The sequence below is a fragment of the Salmo salar genome, chromosome ssa14, assembly GCF_905237065.1.
Source record: "Salmo salar chromosome ssa14, Ssal_v3.1, whole genome shotgun sequence".
In the NCBI taxonomy this organism is placed as follows: Eukaryota; Metazoa; Chordata; class Actinopteri; order Salmoniformes; family Salmonidae; genus Salmo; species Salmo salar.
The window spans coordinates 81,301,525-81,322,968 of record NC_059455.1 but is presented as its reverse complement, the minus strand read 5'-3'; the positions used below and the strand labels follow the sequence as shown (position 1 = coordinate 81,322,968).

The following is a 21,444-nucleotide window of genomic DNA, read 5'->3' as shown; positions in this document are numbered from 1 at the left end:
GAGAAGTAGAGAAGCAGAGAGAGTGAGAGAGAGAGACGCAGAGAGAAGCAGAGAGTGAGAGAATCAGAGAGAGAGAAGTAGAAAGAGAGAGAGAAGCAGACACAGAAGCAGAGAGAGAGAGAAGCAGAGAGAGCGAAGCAGAGAGCGAGAGAAGCAGAGAGAGAAGCAGAGAGAGAAGCAGAGAGAGAGAAGCAGAGAGAGAGAGAAGCAGAAAGAGAGAGAGAAGCAGGAAGAGAGAGAAGAGAGAGAGAAGCAGAAAGAGAGAAGAGAGAAAAGAGAGAGAGAAGCAGAGAGAGAGAGAAGCAGAGAGAGAGATAAGCAGAAAGAGGGAGAAGCAAAGAGAGAGAGAAGCAGAGAGAGAGAGAAGCAGAGAGAGAGAAGCAGAAAGAGAGAGAGAAGCAGGGAGAGAGAGAAGAAGAGAGAGAGAGAAGCAGAAAGAGTGAGATGAGAGAGAAGAGAGAGAGAAGCAGAGAGCGAGAGAAGCAGAGATAGAGAGAAGCAGAGAGAGAGAAGCAGAGAGAGAGAAGCAGAAAGAGAGAGAGAAGCAGAGAGAGAGAAGCAGAGAGAGAAGCAGAGACAGTGAGAAGCAGAAATGGAGAGAGAGAAGCATGGAGAGAGAGAGAAGAAGAGAGAGAAGAGAGAAGAGAAAGAGAAGCAAAAATAGAAGCAGAGAGAAAGAGAGAAGCAGAGAGAGAGATAAGCAGAAAGAGAGAGAAGCAGAGAGAGAGAAGAAAGAGAGAGAGAAGCACAGAGCGAGAGAGAAGCAGAGAGATAGAATGTCCTGTTTGGCTCTTGTCTTCTCAATGGGCAGCTTTATTGTTCCGCCGGGTGTGAAAGTGACTGAGAAGAAACGGACACGGGAGATAGTTGTATACTTGACAGAGAGGAACAATAGGATTCTGTTGGGTCTCCAGGAGCGCTGTGGCCTTCCTGTCCTCACACTCTCTGGTTTGTTTGTGTGTGTGTGTGTGTGTGTGTGTGCGTGTGTGTTTGTGTGTCTGTGTGTGTCTGTGTGTCTGTCTAGGTCCCTGATAGAAGAATTTGTATGTTTAAGATAATGACTAAAGTATTCCACCCTGAAACCATATAATTGTATGAAATGTGTTAGAGTCATAATCCAATAATGTGTGTGACTAGGCCATTGTGTTACTATTTCGCAATATGAGCTGGGTATAGTTGAGACATTCAAGGACAACTGAACTGTCGACTTGTGATAACGGTGAAACTAATAACTGGAAAGAGGCCTCCCCACCCTTGGGAGGAGAAAAACTGTTAGAAATGGCTTGCAGAAGATGATGAAACATGTTGCAGAAGTGTGATAAACAATGTATGTGAACTTTAGAAAAATACAGCCCACCTAAAGAGAGGTGGCGTTTCTACTGATGTGAGTTCATTTGTGTGTGTGTGCTATAAAAAGATTGTGTTCTCATTTTGAAGACAGAGCGCTCTCTGAATAAAGTATTGATCTATTGCAGAATCTGAGACTTTGTCTAATTCTTCATTAACCAGAGCCTTACAACCTCTGGGAATTGGTCAAAGCTTGAGTGATAGTTGAGTTCAACCATTGAGATAGTAAAATTCTCTTGACAGTCCCAGACACTGCAGTTAGGAGTTTGGCTCCCAGTGACCTTCCTTGACTTCCTTGTTAACCATCATCTCTTTTCAGTACACTGTGTCATACATAGACGACTTATCTCTTGATTTTTTTCTCCTGGGAGCTTTGTCGTACTGTAGCTCAAAGCTGAGAAACAAACAATGTGTTTTGATGTATGCAGTAAAGAATGATGGTGGAAAAGTTTTTGTTCTATCTCGGGTAATCTCTCGTGGACAGACCGACCAAATTACGAGAGATTTTAGGATATGTGTAACCCTGGCATCCAGACTCCAGCCAGCAGGCAGCAATCGACTGTGTGGTCATGTTGTGCTTTAGCTAACTGTCAAGCAGGAGGTCTTTTGTGAGATTTCCCACTGTTTTGTTTTTCTTATGCGTATATTACACCAGGAAACTCATACCTGGCGTCCTTGACTCGTTTTGTTTTAATTTCCCCCCTGTCCTGTCTACAGAAAACCTTGTTCCCAGATACTCATACCTCATCCTTACTGCTTACATCAGATAGGCCTAGTGAGTCGTCCTTTATTTCCACCCTTCCCCTTTCACCTCCAGGTTACACTATTTGATTCTCACCATAACATTTTAAATTTCATTACACAAAGAGCACCTCCACCTCCTCTTCACCCCCTGTGTAGTAGGCCTGTGGTAGGACTAGGTCCTTCACCCCAACACAGGATTTTTGAAAATTAATAAGATATTGTACAAATGATTTAGAGCCCAGTGGAGCCCAGTGCATAACATATGAAAGTATTTTGCAACACAATTCCATAATTAGGCTTTTGTGTCATTAGTAGAAGGCTATTGTAACAACTAATTGAGACCTACTTAATGTTTGCGCCACTAGAAAAATACAACCCAGCATCCCATGCTGACCGGTATTGACCCTTGGTGTAACCGATGTGAAATGGCTAGTTAGTTAGCGGTGGTGCGCGCTAATAGCGTTTCAATCGGTGACGTCACTTGCTCTGAGACCTGAAGTGGTTGTTCCCCTTGCGTTGCAAGGGCCGCGGCTTTTGTGGCGCGATGGGTAACGATGCTTCGGGTTGGGGCGAAGAGAGGGACGGAACCTACACTGTTACATTGGCATGACTGGGACCTGCTGCTCTACTCTGGATGAAAATAGCAGAAGTGCCACCCCCATGCACTTAACACACATTCCTCGTTTTGCTAAGTTCGCCGTATTGTATATTGCTCTCAGTAAAAAAACGATGTTTATGGTCATTAGCACAGAATACGAGCCTGGTCTCATAGACTAGACGTAACATAGTAAATGTAAACACTCAACTTAGTATGATATGTTACGTTTAGTATGGTTACATAAGACAGATAGTTACAAACCTTTTATTAAGTGGGCTAAATCAGGGTCACACAGAGAATTTCTTTGTATTCTTAAAACAATCTATTTGAAACAAAAGTGTACACCTCACACACATGGTTATGGGATCAACAAAAAGAAGACTCCTCTACCATGTCAGATATAGAGGTGAAATGTATTACATTTTGAGTTTGCATTCCAATATTACACTTTATATACATCACAGAAGACTGAAGTATAACAAAACTGTTTGACATAGAAACACAGAATTCTCTGCAGGTTTTCTGAAATAATGTTTATTAATTATTAAAAGAATTTCAGAATTAGTAAACAGCAGCATACCATCCTGCATCCCACAGCTGGATTGCCCATTAAACTAAGCAGGGTTGGTCCTGGATGGGAGACCAGATGCTGCTAGAAGTGGTGCTGGAGGGCCAGTAGGAGGCACTCTTTCCTCTGGTCTAAAAGAATATTGCATGGATTGGGGACATTGCCCTGTGTAAAGTGCAGTCCTTTAGATGTCAAGATAAACAGCTGTTCAGACTCTCTGTGGTCGCTAAAGAGTAGGGCTGTTAACCTGTTGTTCTGGCTAAATTCCCAATCTGGCCATCGTACCATCATGACCACCTAATCATCCCCAGCTTCCAAATGGCTCATTCATCCCCCATCCTCTCCCTGTAACCATTCCCCAATTCGTTGCCATAAATGAGAATGTGTCTAGGTCAATTTACCTGGTAAAATAAGGGTAAAAAAAAGTATGTTCATAACAAAATACTAAAAGTGTTATTAAGAATGTTATAGTATTTAGACTGTTAATGCAAGTACAGAGTACAGAGTACATTCATGCATATGCAAATAACGTGAGATAACGCCCACTATGTTTTTATTTTCTCCTTTAAATCGAAAACCCCAGCCCTTTATGCAAATCGCTCATCCCGTCAGCGGAAGCTGGCTGTAAGCTTATTTCCGACAGATATTCCTTTAAAGCTGTGGCTTGACTGCAAGACGTCCCAGAGGATCCAGTCGATGCACCAATACAAAAATACATTTCGAGGGGACGTAAACAGTATATCACAACAGTAACGAACGAAGGAAAGAGATACCGATAACTGGGTAAGCATAGTGCATGTTTTAACAGATGACATTATTATAATTTACAAGCTCAAGTTACTAAGCATCTCAGTTTTCTTGCTGCATCAGAAGGTTTCGCTCGACTAACCGTCAGCTATGCTATGCACTTGTGTTGTAAGCAACATCGAAATGCCTGCAAGTTCCGTGGTAGGCTATAATAAACGCGTATCCATATGTAGTATTGTTACTACACTCTACTGGAATGAACTGACGACCTGAAGTTTGTTGATAACATTGAATACACAGCGGGATTAATAAATACATTTGAGTGCTCGTGCAACTGTTGACGATGGATGCTCTTGACAGTAGCGCTAGAGGGTAATTATTGGGCAGTTGCAATTACAAATGGTCATGTTAACCTTTTCATATAAATATTTCAAAAGCACTTGTTCATTATTCCACGAGACCTGTTACTCTTTTCTACCGTGGCATCTAGTTCAACCGTACAGGTCCGGTGCGCCTATGAAACGTAAAGGCAATGTTTTGCAATTGCAAAACTTTTTTTTTTCATACATTAATAATATCATTTGAAATTGAGAGTAATGTTTTGGCATGGAATTAATACAAAGATGCACCAGAAAAATGGTTTGCTGCCCATTCTTTTGGTTGAAATTATGTTATGCAATTGCAATCAATCAATTTAGCATGATGCATGTGTCAGGAGGTTTGAAGCAATTTATGAGCAAAGTACATAGCCGTTTTCATAACTGTGAAATCAAACCAGTTAATAATACAGTAATACCAACCAAGTGTGTTTGTCGGTCAGTATGTCGAAATACAGTGGTATCGCTAGCTTTTACTCTTCAGCGTAACTGAATGTGAGTCGATATCATGTGTGCGTCATGTGAGTCTCTGTATTTACTGCAGAGTCCAGGTTCAAGTCAGGGAAGTGGTGGATATTAAAATCCGATGTAAATCGCTCTTTGCTGAGTGAGATGCAAACCAGAAGGCTAGAGAGAGCCTGTGGTATGTTTATCTCCTATGAGGATTACCCAAGTGCCCCTAGGGTGGTGGTGCACCAGGTGCTCTTTGCTATTCACTCTGCTTTCCTGAAATGTGTTAGCTAACCTTGCCACTATGGATAATTTGTCTTTTGCAGGTGCTAAGAAGACAGCTGCTCCTCTTTTCCAAAAGGACGAGGCGCACAACGTCTTTGGAACAACTGCTGTTGCATGCAGTCATCTGCAGAGGTTACTGTATGAAGCTTTTAAGGCCTTTTTGGTGAGTCTGTCTGGATGTTTTTATAACTCATTCGTTTTTAGATTATTCAGGTTAGATACAAGATGCAGACCATGTAGATACACACACACACACACACACACACACACACACATCTACAAACACCCTTTCAGACACTCTCCTGAGCGCTAATCTGGTCCGATCTGGTTTCAGCCCGTGACTGCGTGTGGACGCATGTCATGAAGAGAAACCTTTACTTCCCATTAATGGTATTGATCACTAAACACTCCCGCTGGCTCAGCAGTCGCTCTCACAACGCAGCAGAGAGACGGAGAACCACAGACACTTGTTCTTATTCGTTGCAGACTGTCTATGTTGCGTCAACACCCCTGAATAAAGCAAACTACGACACAACACAGAAAGGTTACATTGGAGCATGAGCATAGGCTACTAAAGTTGAAATGTTCTTCCTTTCATAACCCCAAAGATCACTGGACTGCACTCACACACAACTTGTCCCTCCGGCTCTGTTTCTTATTGCAGCTTAAAACTGCTGATTAAAACTTTCTGTCTGACTGCTCCACGCTGAGGCTTGTGAAATCACCTAAAATGGGTGAAACACAGCTCTTAAAAACAATTCTACATTTCAGTTTTGGCTATCTTATGTTGTCTTTGGTAGTTTGCCTAATTCTTTTGATTTAAGGGTGTGACTATATCATTTCATCAGCATCATACATTGACAGTGAGTTTAGAAAAAGTAGCCCTAGGCCTATATTTGGAATATTCTACTACTTGTTTGATGTGGAAGACATCAGATATTACGGGCATATGGTCCAGATGATTACAATATTATAGTTATTATAATAATCATAATTATGACGCTATCAGGTCAGTGTTGTTGTCCATGTCATCCTAACATCATAACACACACTTCAGTGTGAATCCCAACTTTGTCATTAACAAAGATATTGACCACAGATAACCCCACCCACCTCACTGAGATCCCAACAGAGCTTCCAAGTACAGGACACTGTGTGTCTTGAATTACACAGTCTATTTGTGCAGTGTGGTGTGAGTTTTTCTCAACAGTCTTCTTTTATCCCTGTCGGCTTTCTCTTGTGAAGTTGTGTGACGTCATTCTAGTCCACTCTAGGCTCAGTAGGCCTTATATGGGATGTTGTTCAACCACAATAGAATATTGGATTAAAGTCAGGCAAAAAAAAAATCATTTTGTTTACTGTTCATGTCACAGTGACGGCTGAGAGAGAGCAGATCTGACTCCGGCCAGGCAGCCACATTGTTGGAGCTCGAGCACATTCAATATCTAAATCGATATCAGATAACATGCATGCAGTATGATGCCACTGAGGTTTAATAATAGCCCTGGTTCTAATGCAGAGGGCAGCTACAATATGCTCCTGATCTGTCCTGTCTGACATGGCAGCTACTTCATTCTGGTTCTAATGCAGAGGGCAGCTACAATATGCTCCTGATCTGTCCTGTCTGACATGGCAGCTACTTCATTCTGGTTCTAATGCAGAGGGCAGCTACAATATGCTCCTGATCTGTCCTGTCTGACATGGCAGCTACTTCATTCTGGTTCTAATGCAGAGGGCAGCTACGATATGCTCCTGATCTGTCCTGTCTGACATGGCAGCTACTTCATTCTGGTTCTAATGCAGAGGGCAGCTACGTTATGCTCCTGATCTGTCCTGTCTGACATGGCAGCTACTTCATTCTGGTTCTAATGCAGAGGGCAGCTACGTTATGCTCCTGATCTGTCCTGTCTGACATGGCAGCTACTTCATTCTGGTTCTAATGCAGAGGGCAGCTACAATATGCTCCTGATCTGTCCTGTCTGACATGGCAGCTACTTCATTCTGGTTCTAATGCAGAGGGCAGCTACGTTATGCTCCTGATCTGTCCTGTCTGACATGGCAGCTACTTCATTCTGGTTCTAATGCAGAGGGCAGCTACGATATGCTCCTGATCTGTCCTGTCTGACATGGCAGCTACTTCATTCTGGTTCTAATGCAGAGGGCAGCTACAATATGCTCCTGATCTGTCCTGTCTGACATGGCAGCTACTTCATTCTGGTTCTAATGCAGAGGGCAGCTACGTTATGCTCCTGATCTGTCCTGTCTGACATGGCAGCTACTTCATTCTGGTTCTAATGCAGAGGGCAGCTACAATATGCTCCTGATCTGTCCTGTCTGACATGGCAGCTACTTCATTGACTGTCATGCTTTGTACTGTTTGTACTGGTCTTGTCACACAGTCGTTATAGACCTTGGTCTGTAATAGTTATTATAAAACTAGGTATATAGTTATTATAGACCATGTTATAGACCAGGGGTATTCAAATCTTACCCTACAATGTCCAGACTACTGCTGCTTTTCTGTTCTACCTGATGAAAATGCATAATTGCACCCACCTGGTCTCCCAGGTCTAAATCACTCCCTGTTTAGAGGGATAGAATTTAAAAAAGCATTGGAACTGGCTTCGAGGTCCAGATAAAAATGTGAGGTTTTTACACCCTAGTCAGTTTTGATGAGTTTGACAGATGAACAAGTATTCAAATTCAACATGAGTTGAGGCAAAGCCACAGAGATCAAATCACATTTTATTTGTCACATGCGTCCATTTTTTTTAAAATTGAGCCTTTATTTAACTAGGCAAGTCAGTTAAGAACAAATTCTTATTAACAATGACGGCCTACACCGGCCAAACCCGGATGACGCTGGGCCAATTGTGCGCCCCCATGGGACTCCCAATCACGGCCGGTTGTGATACAGCCTGGAATCAAACCAGGGTGTCTGTAGTGATGCCTCAAGCACTGAGATGCAGTGTCTTAGACCGCTGCGCCACTCAGGAGCCCAAGTGTAGACTTTACCGTGAAATGCTTACTTATGAGCCCTTTCCCAACAATTCAGTTAAAAAGTAAGAAAATAGTTACATACTAAAATAACAGTAACGAGGCTATATATAGGCTATATACAAGGAGTACCAGTTCCGAGTCAGTCTACTGGGGTATGAGGTAGTTGGGGTGATTGAGTGTAGTAGTATGTACATGTAGGTTTGGTTAGGTGAATGATTGAAGTACTATGTACATCTAGCTAGGGGGTGAAAAGCAGAAAATCCACGTAGCCATTTGGTTAACTGTTCAGCAGTCTTATGGCTTTGGGGTAGAAGCTGTTCAGGAGCCTCTTGGTCCCAGACTTGGTGCTCTGCCACCGCTTGCCCTTTTGGTAGCAGAGAGAACAGACTGGGACTTGGGTGGCTGGATTCTTTGACCATTTTTAGGGTCTTCCTGACACCGCGTGGTATTGAGGTCCTGGATGACGGGGAGCTTAGCCCCAGTGATGTACTGGGCCGTACTCACTACCCGGATGCTGAGCAGTTGCCATACCAAGCTTTGATTCAGTCCGTCGACATGCTCTCAATGGTGCAGCTGTAGAACCTTTTGAGCATCTGAGGGCCCATGCCAAATATGTTCAGCCTCCTGAGGGGGAAGAGGCGTTGCTGTGCCCTCTTCACAATTGTGTTGGTGTGTTTTGTTTCTTCCACATTGTGTGCACGTGATAAATGACATTGCTCTCTCTTTTCCTCTGCATATGACCAGTTAGCAGGTGTCTCTACAGAGCAGAGGCTCTGCCTTATTCCTGGGCTGCCTTCCTGGCTGGGTGCTCCTCTAATGATATTTAAAGGACCTCTCAATAATGCACAACGCCTGCTAATAATAGACTAGGTCACAGTGAAGGAGGCCTTTCAGGACGAGCGTCAGTTTCGCTATCTTTTCTCTTCTCTCTCTTGATGTGCTCGCTTTTCCCTCTCCACCCCTTCACACTGCTGCTGCCTGCTCATAAGATGGCCAGAGCTGTAGTTATGTTACTGCATCACAACACAAACTCAGCCAGTCCAGCTCCTTCTATGGAGCCTGCCCTGCAGCAGGAGGATTCTGCCTCAACTGAGTGTGAAAGTCTGAGAGGAGAGAGTGCATTTCGCGTTGTTCCTATCTGAGCTCAACCTTAATTCATGTTCTCTGGTTCTCAGGGCTGTGATGTTTTTCAGTTATTTCACTCATGTTTGAGCTGCCCGTCTACCTGTACCTCAGGAGGCTGCTGAGGGGAGGACAGCTCATAATAATGTTTGGAATGGAGTGGCATGGAACACATGGAAACAATGTGTTTGAAACTATTTCATTCCAGCCATTACTGTGAACCTGTCCTCCCCAAGTATGATGCCACCTGTGCTGTGTACTACAGAACTGTACAACAGGTATAGGTCCTCTCTTCACACTGAGTAGCTACTGAGGGCCCTCCAAACAACAAACTATCTACAGGGCGCAGTTGGTTTTCTTTGTTGTGTCTGGTGATACCTGAGTATTGTTGATGATAAACCATTCAGATACTGGCAGCTTTTCTTCTCTCGTGCCCCTTTTGTAATGAGAGAAGTGGGAGGTTTTGCCCCCTCGTCTCCTGTACCCCCTCGTCTCCTGTACCCCCTCGTCTCCTGTACCCCCTCCCCCCTCGTCTCCTGTACCCCCTCGTCTCCTGTACCCCCTCGTCTCCTGTACCCCCTCGTCTCCTGTACCCCCTCGTCTCCTGTACCCCCTCGTCTCCTGTTTTCCATAATTCCCATCAACAGTTTCTCCAACCCAGGTATCTCTCTCAGAAGCTTGGGTGACAGGACTTGGCAGTAGTAGAACAACATTAAGGCAGCAGCCAGCTAGGGACTGAGGACGGACTTCTCCTCTCAGACAACACACATGCACTGTGGCTGGTTTGGTTGGCAGAAAGGCTCCCTTGTAGTGTTTGGAAATGACTGTGCCAGATCTGTTAGGGTGCGGTTGAGATGAGACGTGCCGTCACCATCTTTCCACATAGGTGGGTCACTGTTCATTTAGTGATGAATGGATGATTTTCAAGATACTGGTTTTGCTTTGTAATTCAGTTGAATGTGCACTTGTTAGTGAGATAGGATAACCATCATTATTTTTGTGTTGAGCATTGTCAACTGTCCATGGTTTAGAGGAATAGATAGGGTGTGAAGATGACAGTTTTCACACAGCCACCTGAGCATGGAGATATAATCTATTTCTATGCACCTGAGTGTGATGTTTGACATGGATCTGGCACGGAACATTGTCACATGGAGCACCAGGGCAGCATACTCTGAGGACTGATTTTAAGAAATTAAATATGGATTTTACTAATCTCTTTCCCGTCTTACCACTCACAGCTTTGCCAGCTGTCTCCTGCTATGTCAACTGAGGATGGAAGTCAACATTTGTGTTTATTTAGTGACCCGTGGGCTTGGTTTTCTAATAACCTGACCTCGGTTGCATTTCTCTTCTGGTCTTAAGATTTACTGTAACTCAGTTGGTCGAGCATTCGATTTACTGTAACTCAGTTGGTCGAGCATCAGATTTACTGTAACTCAGTTGGTCGAGCATTAGATTTACTGTAACTCAGTTGGTCGAGCATTAGATTTACTGTAACTCAGTTGGTCGAGCATTAGATTTACTGTAACTCAGTTGGTCGAGAATCAGATTTACTGTAACTCTGTTGGTCGAGCATCAGATTTACTGTAACTCTGTTGGTCGAGCATCAGATTTACTGTAACTCAGTTGGTCGAGCATTAGATTTACTGTAACTCAGTTGGTCGAGCATGTATTGTATACTGTTTTTTTGTGGTGTGGTTTTCCTATAAGCCCATGGGCTTCCAACCACACCTGCACACCCTTTTCAGTTTTTATCTCTATTGTTGCCTATCACTTGTTTTTAAATGATTGAATAAATAAATGCCAGGATGGTGGGTTCAATTCCCAGGACCACCCATACGACTTTAGGTCACTTTATATAGGAGTGTCTAATAATTGCCATATACATGTATATTATATAAGGGAAAGGGGGATACCTAGTCAGTTGTCCAACTGAATGTATTCAACTGAAATGTGTCTTCCACATTTAACCCAACTCTGAATCAGAGAGGTGCTGGGGGCTGCCTTAATCAACATCCACGTCTTCGGCACCCAGGGAACAGTGGGTTAACTTCCTTGCTCAGGAGAAGTACGACAGATTTTTATCTTGTCAGCTTGGGGATTCGATCCAGCAACCTTCCGGTTACTGACCCAACGCTCTAACCACTAGGCTACCTGTCGCCATATATATTAGCTACATTATATTTTTTACATATTCTTGTTCAGTGGGAGTTTATAAGAACCAGTTTATCAAAATAATTTATGATATTGGTTTAAATATGCTGTTATTTCAACCTCCTCAGACAAATGGTCACAATCTATTAATCAAACTTCAAGAGCTCTGTATCTATCTTGTTTCCTGGTTGCACCTACTGTACTACAGTGTACCTGTTTGTCAGCTGTTATGTAACACTCTGGACTTCAACAGGCTAGGCTGGGATAGGTGTTGTCCTGTGTCGAGCATGCCTGGACAACTGGGATTAAATAGCGCAGAGGGTATTAGCATAGGGAAAAAGGGTTATCTGTAGCTGAAGTTCCTGGAGTTGTTGTCACCACCAGGCTCTGGGAAAACCAGTTAAGGTACCTTTCACCATACCAAATAGCCAGGATGAGATGGGAAGTTGCATTGAATGGTGCATGCAGTAACACCACTTTAGTGTTAATCTTTAGTCTTATAAAACATTAAGAACACCTGCTCGTTCCATGACATAGACTAACCAGGTGAATCCAGGTGAAAGCTATGATCCCTTATTGATGTCACCTGGTAAATACACTTCAAATCAGTGTAGATGAGTGGGAGGAGACAGGTTAAAGTAGGATTTTTAAGCCTTGACATGAATTGTGTATGTGTGCCATTCAGATGGTGAATGGGCAAGACAAAATATTTAAGTGCCTTTCAACGGGATATGGTAGTAGGTGCCAGGCGCACCGGTTTGTGCCAAGAACTGCAACGCTGCTGGGTTTTTCACGCTCAACAGTTTCCCGTGTGTATCAAGAATGGTCTATCACCCAAAGAACATCCAGCCAACTTGACACAACTGTGGGAAGCATTGGAGTCAACATGGGCCAGCATCCCTGTGGAATGCTTTCCACACCTTGTAGAGTCCATGCCCTAACGAACTGAGGCTGTTCTGAGGGCAAAAGGGGGTGTACAACTCCATATTAGGAAGGTGTTCCTGATGTTTGGTATACTTTTATATACTGTGTATATAAAATGTTTATTTGAAGAATCTATAGTCCCACTATATCAATTACATGTTGATTTTGAAGGCAGGCTATGTGAGACTCCTGCCGGGCCGTTGCATTTGTTGTTGTAGGTAGCTAGTAGCTGATTCTACACACAGGCTGCAGTTGATTCCCACGTCTGTGTATGCGTAACCTAATGTAGCAGGAGTCAAATAAACACCTGAAACTAGATCCCCTACATACTGGTCTTGACGAGAAGAAACGAAACTGTCGGGAGGTTCTCTTCTGCACTGTTTAATGGAGGAGGAGTTAATATGGAGTAGGGATGCACCGATTTTACATTTTTGGCCGATTCCGATATTTTCCTTGCCAAAAAAAAACGATACCGATATTTGACATTTTAGCAGCCTTTTAAGCATTCTAGTACAGTTAAATAGTTGAAACAAAGTGTAATTTGTTCAGTAAGGAACAGATTGTTTAAAAACTTGTAAATTAGAAAAATTACACATCAATGAATGTATTTTATCACACAACAGACACAAATATTTTAGCTGCCCCGCATTATGAAGATGGTTAAGTTGTTGGTGGCTCTTCTTACTATCCAATCTTGACTGTATGGAGAAACTTCAAAATGTTTTGAAATAAATATTGGTTTAAACTAAAATGCAGTTAATCATTTTAGCTTTAACTGTTTGAAAAAAAGTACTGTCTCTAGGCTGTCATAAACTGCTATAAATGGCACAACTTAAACTTTTCAAATGTGCTCAACTGACTTGACGAGTAAAATGAGAGAAATTTACAACACATCTCATCTTTCATTTAGGAAATAAAAAAATAAAACAACACAACTGCTTTGTCTTAAATGAAATGAAAATCTTGACCTATTATACCAGCCATGAATGAACAACAGAAAAGCCATTGTGCTTAGTCAATGTTTTCCAGTGCCATTAGATGGCTGGGTTACAATATGACTGCCCATTTACAATTTTAACATTTGGGGGAGGTTTTCTTCACAAAGAGGACCAGCTTGGCTTTGTCACGAGAGTCTGTTTCTTTTTTTGTCTACAATGTGTGAAACTGCACTGAAAAAGCGCTCACTGTCCACACTAGTACAGGGAGCACCAAGATACTTGTGCGCAGCTTTAGCTAGGATGGGGAAACGGTGCTTGTTACTTCTCCAGTTTCTAAGTGCATCTTCATTCCTGGGAATAGTAGGTGCTGTCAGGTATCCTAGGATCTGTAGATAAGTACATCTTCATTCCTGGGAATAGTAGGTGCTGTCAGGTATCCTAGGATCTGTAGATAAGTACATCTTCATTCCTGGGAATAGTAGGTTCTGTCAGGTATCCTAGGATCTGTAGATAAGTACATCTTCATTCCTGGGAATAGTAGGTGCTGTCAGGTATCCTAGGATCTGTAGATAAGTACATCTTCATTCCTGGGAATAGTAGGTGCTGTCAGGTATCCTAGGATCTGTAGATAAGTACATCTTCATTCCTGGGAATAGTAGGTTCTGTCAGGTATCCTAGGATCTGTAGATAAGTACATCTTCATTCCTGGGAATAGTAGGTCCTGTCAGGTATCCTAGGATCTGTAGATAAAGGGGAGGGGGGTTAGTACATTTAATACAACATATTGCATTATTCTTGCATTCCAAAGGATCATTAGGCATAGATCAACATTGGCAAATGTTGGCCGATGTAGTAACAGAAAATTTAAAATACAACGCTTCTCTCTGACACACACACTGACCAAAAAGTTATTTTGTTGGCATTTATGTATGGCCCCATTACCAGTAAAACATAATCAAAACCTATTTATTTCACTTACTAGCTGTTCAGTCGTTTCATTCTCAACCAGGATTTCATCATACATGTCAAGCAGTGAAGTTTCAGCCATGTCTGTCCGTGGACTCTTCTGTTGTGGGTCTTCTTCTTCGGTGTGCACTGTCACTGTCTATTTCCATCTTGTCCAGCTGTGTCTAACATTTCACGTAAACCCTGTTTCTTGTCTGCATCGAAGTAGCGGTCCTTGTACCTAGCGTCTGCAGCAGACGTGATACCCTCTGTCATGGCATTGAAACGCCTGCTAAACAAAACTGCCCACACAGACTGTGGGGTTAACTTGCAAAAGTACTTTACTAGACACTGTGAACAAGCAATTCGGTGGAATTCTCCCTGGAGTACTTTTGTAAGTTTTCACCCCACGGTCTGTGTGGGCAGTTTTGTTGAGCAGGCGTTTCAATGCCATGACAGAGGGTATCACGTCTGCTGCAGACGCAGTTGAAAAGCTTATTTCTCGAGTCAGTTGTTCGAATGGCACTAGGAGTGTGCTCATGTTTTCAATGAGAGTCCGCTGGTTTGTACTGATTGTTGCAGGTAACTCCTAATCGGCTGCGTACATGCCAAGCACTCGTTTTTGTTCCAGCAGGCTCTCTATCATGTAAAGTACTGTTCCATCTGTTGGAAATGTCTTGCGTAAGCCTTTTCCTTTTCACTCCAAGCTGTTCCTGTATTGCTTGCCTACAAGCAATACAGATCATTTATTCGTTCGACATGGTGCTATCTTTGTGTCGGTAAAATTATTTATGTGGGAAATGGCGGTGGAAACGCCTTTATGAGCAAATATTGATATAATAAACAACATATCGGAGTAAATTTGGAGTCATGCGATGATATAGTGTGTGGTCCTCCCACTACGACTCGGGGAAACCATGAAGTTTATTAGGCTACAGATGAAATAAGTTATCATAAACTTTGCAGGGTGGTGAAAGTGCACGGTGATGAGCTTGATGCTGCTTTCCAATAAATATCAAGGGTCTTATTCTGGAGATGATGAGGATCGATGCTTAACTGCCTGACAAATAAAAAAATATATTCTTGCTCTTATCCATAATAGTCTCATCATGTAGACTAGACCAGGAGTTCCCAAACCTTTTCACTCAGGGCCCCCCTTCCAGCATTGGGGAACATCCCACGAGTGCACACACGCCACGTCTATTTCTATGGGCACAAGCACTGTTCATGACACAAACTGTTCACACCACTCTTGTAGAATTCTGCAGGTTTTAAAGATCATTTCCTGCAATTCTACACATTTTGTCATGGGGTGCAAAGAACATTTAGCAGTTTTAAAGCTCATTTTATACATTTTGCCATGTCTAATTTGTATTCATGTGATATTTGAGTGACAAAAATCTATGGGCTAAAAAAACTAAAGCTGTGTTCGAATAGCCATACTGACTACTACATACTTATGAGTGTATATACTACATACTATTTGTTCATTTTAGTATACTGTAAACGAATGGTAAAACCAATCGTAATCTTTCAGTTGAGCGTTAGAGCTTCGCCTGTCTACCGGACGTTGATGCTGTTGCTATGCAACCTCTTGCTAGTTTGTTAGCATAACAAATTACTAGCTAAACATTTTACAATTTCAGGTGTTTGTAAATTCAATCTGGAGTGCCAGAGTGCACGATGGGCGTTCGTAAATCCAGAGCGTTGTCAGATTGTCCATCCGTAAATTCAGAGCGTTTCGCTCTCGGAGCATTCAGAGCGCACACTGGACGCTCTGGCTGAGGAGTAGGGTTGATCCGAGCGTTCAACGGCAGTCAAGCGCCCAAGCTAACTGACTAAAGTTGGCTAGCTGTTTCCAGACACAAATTATATAACACTTCACTCTGACCATTTTACTCGTGCTGGTTAGGCTGTTTTCATGTTATCCAGAGCGTTGGTATCTGTCCTGCTGGAAACAATTTAAATCACACTTTTTTTTTTGCTAACGTTTACTGACACTGACTGGCCATATTCAACAGGTGATGAATATGGCCGAGAGTGCTTTGAAATCTGAGTAGATACATAATTAACAATGTCCATTTGAAACGCACAAGAACTATACCACTTAGCTAAGAAGGATGTGAATAATCAAGTCAATAAATGTTGGGTAGTTAGCAGATAGTTAATATACTGTCTGGCAAGTTCGATGTATAGGTAACTAGCTAACGTACCAGTAAAGTACATACTGCTGTAAAGCTATGTGATTCGTAAGGATAGTGTAGCTAACAAATTGTCAGCCAACATAACGTGTAACGTAACTTATTTGAAAAGTTATTACTTTAATACTTTGCTCAGCATTTTCTTAACATTTGTCATAATTAGTTAAAGCAATGAATTTGTATCCGGCGATTTCTGAAGAATTGCATTATGGGCCATAAAAGCATGGAAATAGTGTCCACTGCATGTATACTTTGTATTTTGGCGAATTTAGTACGACATCCGGGAACTTTTGGCATACTATATCCATACTATGACCAATAAGCATACTACATACTCAATTCACGTCACAAATAGTACGGTTATGAGTATTTGAACACAGCTTAACTAAAAAATGGGCTAGTGGATCTGGACATTTCTTAAAAGTTATAAATAGCTCTCTAAGGTCTGTAATGACTAACATGACAAGAGGAACTGATGATGCACTACCTAATTTCGTTGCACCTTGTGCATTGTATTATTACAACTTTCAAGAGTAAGTTTAAAGCCGGACTGCCGCCCCACAGTTTGGGAAGCACTGGACTTGACAACCCGCACAGCCTACCCGCACTTTATATGCTAGCTGTTAGCTAGAGCGCAGGTGCCAAGGCCAGAGTAGTCACATTTAGCTATTTAACGCAATAGTTTTTGTGCCAAAACTATCGGTAGAGTTGCAAATGCGATGGAAACACTTTGAACTTAAAATGTTTATTTGGTATTGAAAGCTTAAGTGGAAAGTTTCATTTTGTGTTTACTACTTCATTACGCACTGATTTTTATCCGGAACAAGTCCATTTGGGGGAAACATACCACGGGTGGGAATATGCGCATATTTCTAGAATATTCGCATAAATTCTGTCACCAATTGGATGGAAACCTAGCTACAGCCTCTTTCCATTTTCCCTCAACTGAAACATCTGGTTATTGGGGACTCGGCAGATGCTAGTGTGTGTGCATGCATGTGTGTCAGTTAGGTCAAGCCAATGCTGAGCTGGAGGTTTTGGTTTGACCTTCATCAGAGGTGCAGGTGTGTGTATCAGTAGCTATCAGAGCAGACCATGGGGTGCTGTTCTTCATGCACACTGGCCAGAATATTCTGTCCTCGTTAGGCTTAGGCCCAGCCTAACTCGTGGTGTTTTTTTTGGAACGTGGTTGTTATGTTGTCATGGAAAGACTGCTGCATCACCTTGAATGAGCCTGGCACGCCTGCTTGTTTTTACGTTTCAGTGCAATAGATCACTGCATGTATGTGTAACGGGAAGGTCAGGGCTGTTTCCTTTCCTAAACAAAATACTGTGGTGTAGGAGGTTTGCCGTTGGATTGTTTTGAGTTAATTGTTGTGGTGGTGTGAGAATCTACTGTGGTCTTAATGAAGATAACTGACATTGCACCACTGAGAGGGATCTATGAAATCTTATTTTATTGGATGTTTTCCCGCTTGTTATTTCTGTGGTCTTTGAATGTCCCTCTCATTTTGCTTCAGGGCCTTTCCTTCAGCTGTGGTTGATCACAGCTACTTTGGTATAAACCCTAAGGGGATCAAATAGCCTGACTAGGACTAAATTCCCCTTTTCCTTCAATTGATTTGTGCATTAAAAGATGTAGGCCAACATGGCAAGAGTAGTGTTTATGACATGGTTTCCTTCGAGGGGAAACTGAGAATAAGGCTAGAGGATGATTTGTGAACCATTTTGATGAGGGACTCAACGAGCTGCCCTGACCAACACCCCAGGGAGGCATTCAGTAATGCAGTTTCATCCACTGAAAGAATGTAGTCTTCTCTCTTAAAGTAAGACTCGGAAATACTTGGTAACACTACCTATTTTCCAAAGACGAAAGGCCTTCTAGGAAAGTCCACTATATGACCCTCATGATTGTATAGGCCTAGCTAGCTGTGCTTAGTGAGGTGCTGACAAGCTAGAAGGGCGGACAGGCAGAGGAGGCCCACATGGAATTAGGGTGGCCAGCGTCCGTCTGCTAAATATAAAGCCAGGGATGATAGCCTTATAATAGTTGTCCTGTAAGCTGCCTTGTACCTTGCCACAACAACAGAGAATAGGTAATTGACATGGCAGTCAGGCTCCATGCCGTCTCAGCCATGTTGTTGGCTACATAGGCCTACAACATAGAGTGGAACAGTATGGTTAGTATCCAAGATAGGTCATAGGTCCACTCTAACCCTTACAGCTGATGACTTTGCATAGCATGACCTCACACATTTGACATGGAATAGCCAAAATGCCCTGGAGCATGTGTTGTTTACATGCTGTAACCATAGTTTTGTACGTTTTGACATTTCATCCTGTCACCACCTCCCTATCTAGAAAAGCATGCTCTGTTATGCAAGTTACTCAAAATATGCCACTCAAAGCAGAGAATGTTGTTTTTATCAAATAAAATGTTATTTGTCAGAATTCTTTACCAAAACAATGTGGAGAAAGACAGCAACTCCCAAGAATGGACCTCTGAAAAATATCACAGTTGCAGTCCATTATTGGATGTTGCTGACTTCTGCCCTCTTTTTGAAGACTTCTAGTAGCCTGTCCATTTACTCAGACAAGCACTCCATTCTCACAGCGCTCTTTGGTAGCACCGGCATACCTGCATAAATTACCAACACTTGACTTGGGAATGTGCTTCATTTTTTTTTGTCTTACAAATGAACTGGCCTCCCATGTTTTCACCTTAAAATGTCTGGATCGTTGACACAGCAGTTTCTTCCACTGCTTTCTGTAAGGTAATTCCACCATTATACATCACAAGGCAGGGTTGTTGCTGCAGTCAGACATCAAGCTGGTAAACCTGCTGATGTGGTGATCTACATAGCACATTGTGTCACTGTGCGCGCGTGTGCAGAGTCTCCGCACATGCGTGTGTGTATGGCTGTATATGTGGGAGAGGGAAAGTATATTCAGGTGAGGTTGTGCGTGTGAGGGGGATTTGTCATACTCCCTGTTCACATACGCCTTCTGTCCCAGCCTCACACACTCTCCCTCTGCTGCAGCTGTGATACACACACACACACAATCATCATCCCTGCCACTTTGTTTAAAGTCCTACTGTATTATCAGGCTGCAGTGGGGCAGTGAGTCTCAACAAATCCATACATTTTTCTTCTGATCTGCCACTTCTCTAAGCAGGGCGGGATCTGATCTGTCTGTCTGAGCTCGAAATGAAATGGATACTGTTATGAATGATGGAATACTGTACACACAGCTACACACTGCCCTGGGATTCTCCCTTCTCAGAGCTTTGAGATACCTAGCAGTCGAGGGAATGGGACTAGGAAATAATTTAACGATTTAAAAAATAATATACAGTGCATTCGGAAAGTATTCAGACCCCTTGACTTGTTCCACATTTTGTTACATTACAGCCGTATTCTAAAATGGATTAAATAAAATGTTTACCTCATCAATCTACACACAATACACCATAATAACAAAGCAAAAACAGGTAGATTTTTACTCATTTATTCAGACCCTTTATACAGTACTTTGTTGCAGCACCTTTGCTAGCGATTACAGCCTCGCGCCTCCTTGGGTATGATGCTACAAGCTTGGTTCTTCCATTCTTCTCTGCAGATCCTCTCAAGCACTGTTAGGTTGGATGGGGAGCGTTGCTGCACAGCTATTTTCAGATTTCTCCAGCAATGTTCAAGTCCGGGCTCTGGCTGGGCCACTCAAGGACATTCAGACACTAGTCCCGAGGCTACTCTTGCGTTGGCTTGGATGTGTGCTTTGGGTCAATGTCTTGTTGGAAGGTGAACCTTCACCCCAGTCTGAGGTCTCGGTTTCATCAGAACAGAGAAACTTGTTTCTCATGGTCTGAGAGTCCTTTAGGTGCCTTTTGGAAAACTCCAAGCGGGCTGTCATGTGCCTTTTACTGAGTAGTGGCTTCCATCTGGCCACTCTACTATAAAGGCCCGATTGGTGGAGTTCTGCAGAGATGGTTGTCCTTCTGGAAGGTTCCCCCACCTCCACAGTGGAACTCTGGAGCTCTGTCAGAGTAACCATCAGGTTCTTGGTCACCTCCCTGAACAAGGCCCTTCTCCCCCGATTGCTCAGTTTGGTCTGGTGGCCAGCTCTAGGATGAGTCTTGGTGGTTCCAAACTTCTTCCATTGCTGCAGACATTTTTTGGTATACTTCCCCAGATCTGTACCTCTACACAAACCTGTCTTGGAGCTCTAAGGACATTTCCTTTGACCTCATGGCTTGGTTTTTGCTCAGACAAGCACTGTCAACTGCGGGACCTTATATAGACAGGTGTGTGCCTTTCCAAATCATGTCCAATCAATTTAATTTACCACAGGTGGACTTGTAGAAACAAACTCAATGATGATCAATGGAAACAGGATGAATACTTATGTAAATAAGTACACATTTACAAACATTTCTAAACTTTTTTGTGTGTAGATTGATGAGGAAAAAAAATATTTAATCAATTTTAGAACAAGACTGTAACGTAAGAAAATGTAGAAAAAGATCTGAATACATTCCAAAAGAACTGTATATGATCAGGACTTGTATCCCTGACCTAGAGATGTGGTATGCGGTGCAGTGAGTTATAACTGGACCTGTGACCAGAACGTTACAGCAGGTCAACCCCCTAAGCCGACCATCTAACCTTGGTAGCTCGACAAACACAATTTAAATGGACGGTCAGTGAGTCATCCAGTCTACAAAATGGCCACCATGCAACAATAGGTCAGATGGGTCATGGCTTGGAGCAGGATCGCTGGCTCATCAGACTTCATGATGGTTGAAGCGATCAATAGGTAGGCAGACTGCACTAATCAAAGACCTCATAATGGATCAATATGTAGGCAGACTGTACTAATCAATGCCATATGTGAGTTCAAAGACAACGATTCAAATACAAACCGCCAAGAGTCCATTGGTGGCTCATTGTGACATGGCTACGTGGCTCTGAGACCACTGTCCGTGGGGGACGCACAGCCCTAGTGCGCACCTCCCCAAGATTCCCAACCAGCACAGCTCTGC

General features: G+C 42.8%; 1 protein-coding gene across 1 annotated transcript in view; it reads left to right on the top strand.

Annotated features, from left to right (window-relative positions):
• Positions 1-3,887: 3,887 nt before the first annotated feature.
• LOC106570404 (solute carrier family 45 member 4) overlaps positions 3,888-21,444 on the top strand; it is an 83,132-nt gene continuing 65,575 nt past the window's right edge. Inside the window, exons 1-2 of the mRNA XM_014142697.2 lie at positions 3,888-4,040; positions 5,158-5,279. The gene's annotated coding sequence lies outside the window, so the exon portion shown is untranslated. The remainder of the gene's footprint in view (positions 4,041-5,157; positions 5,280-21,444) is intronic.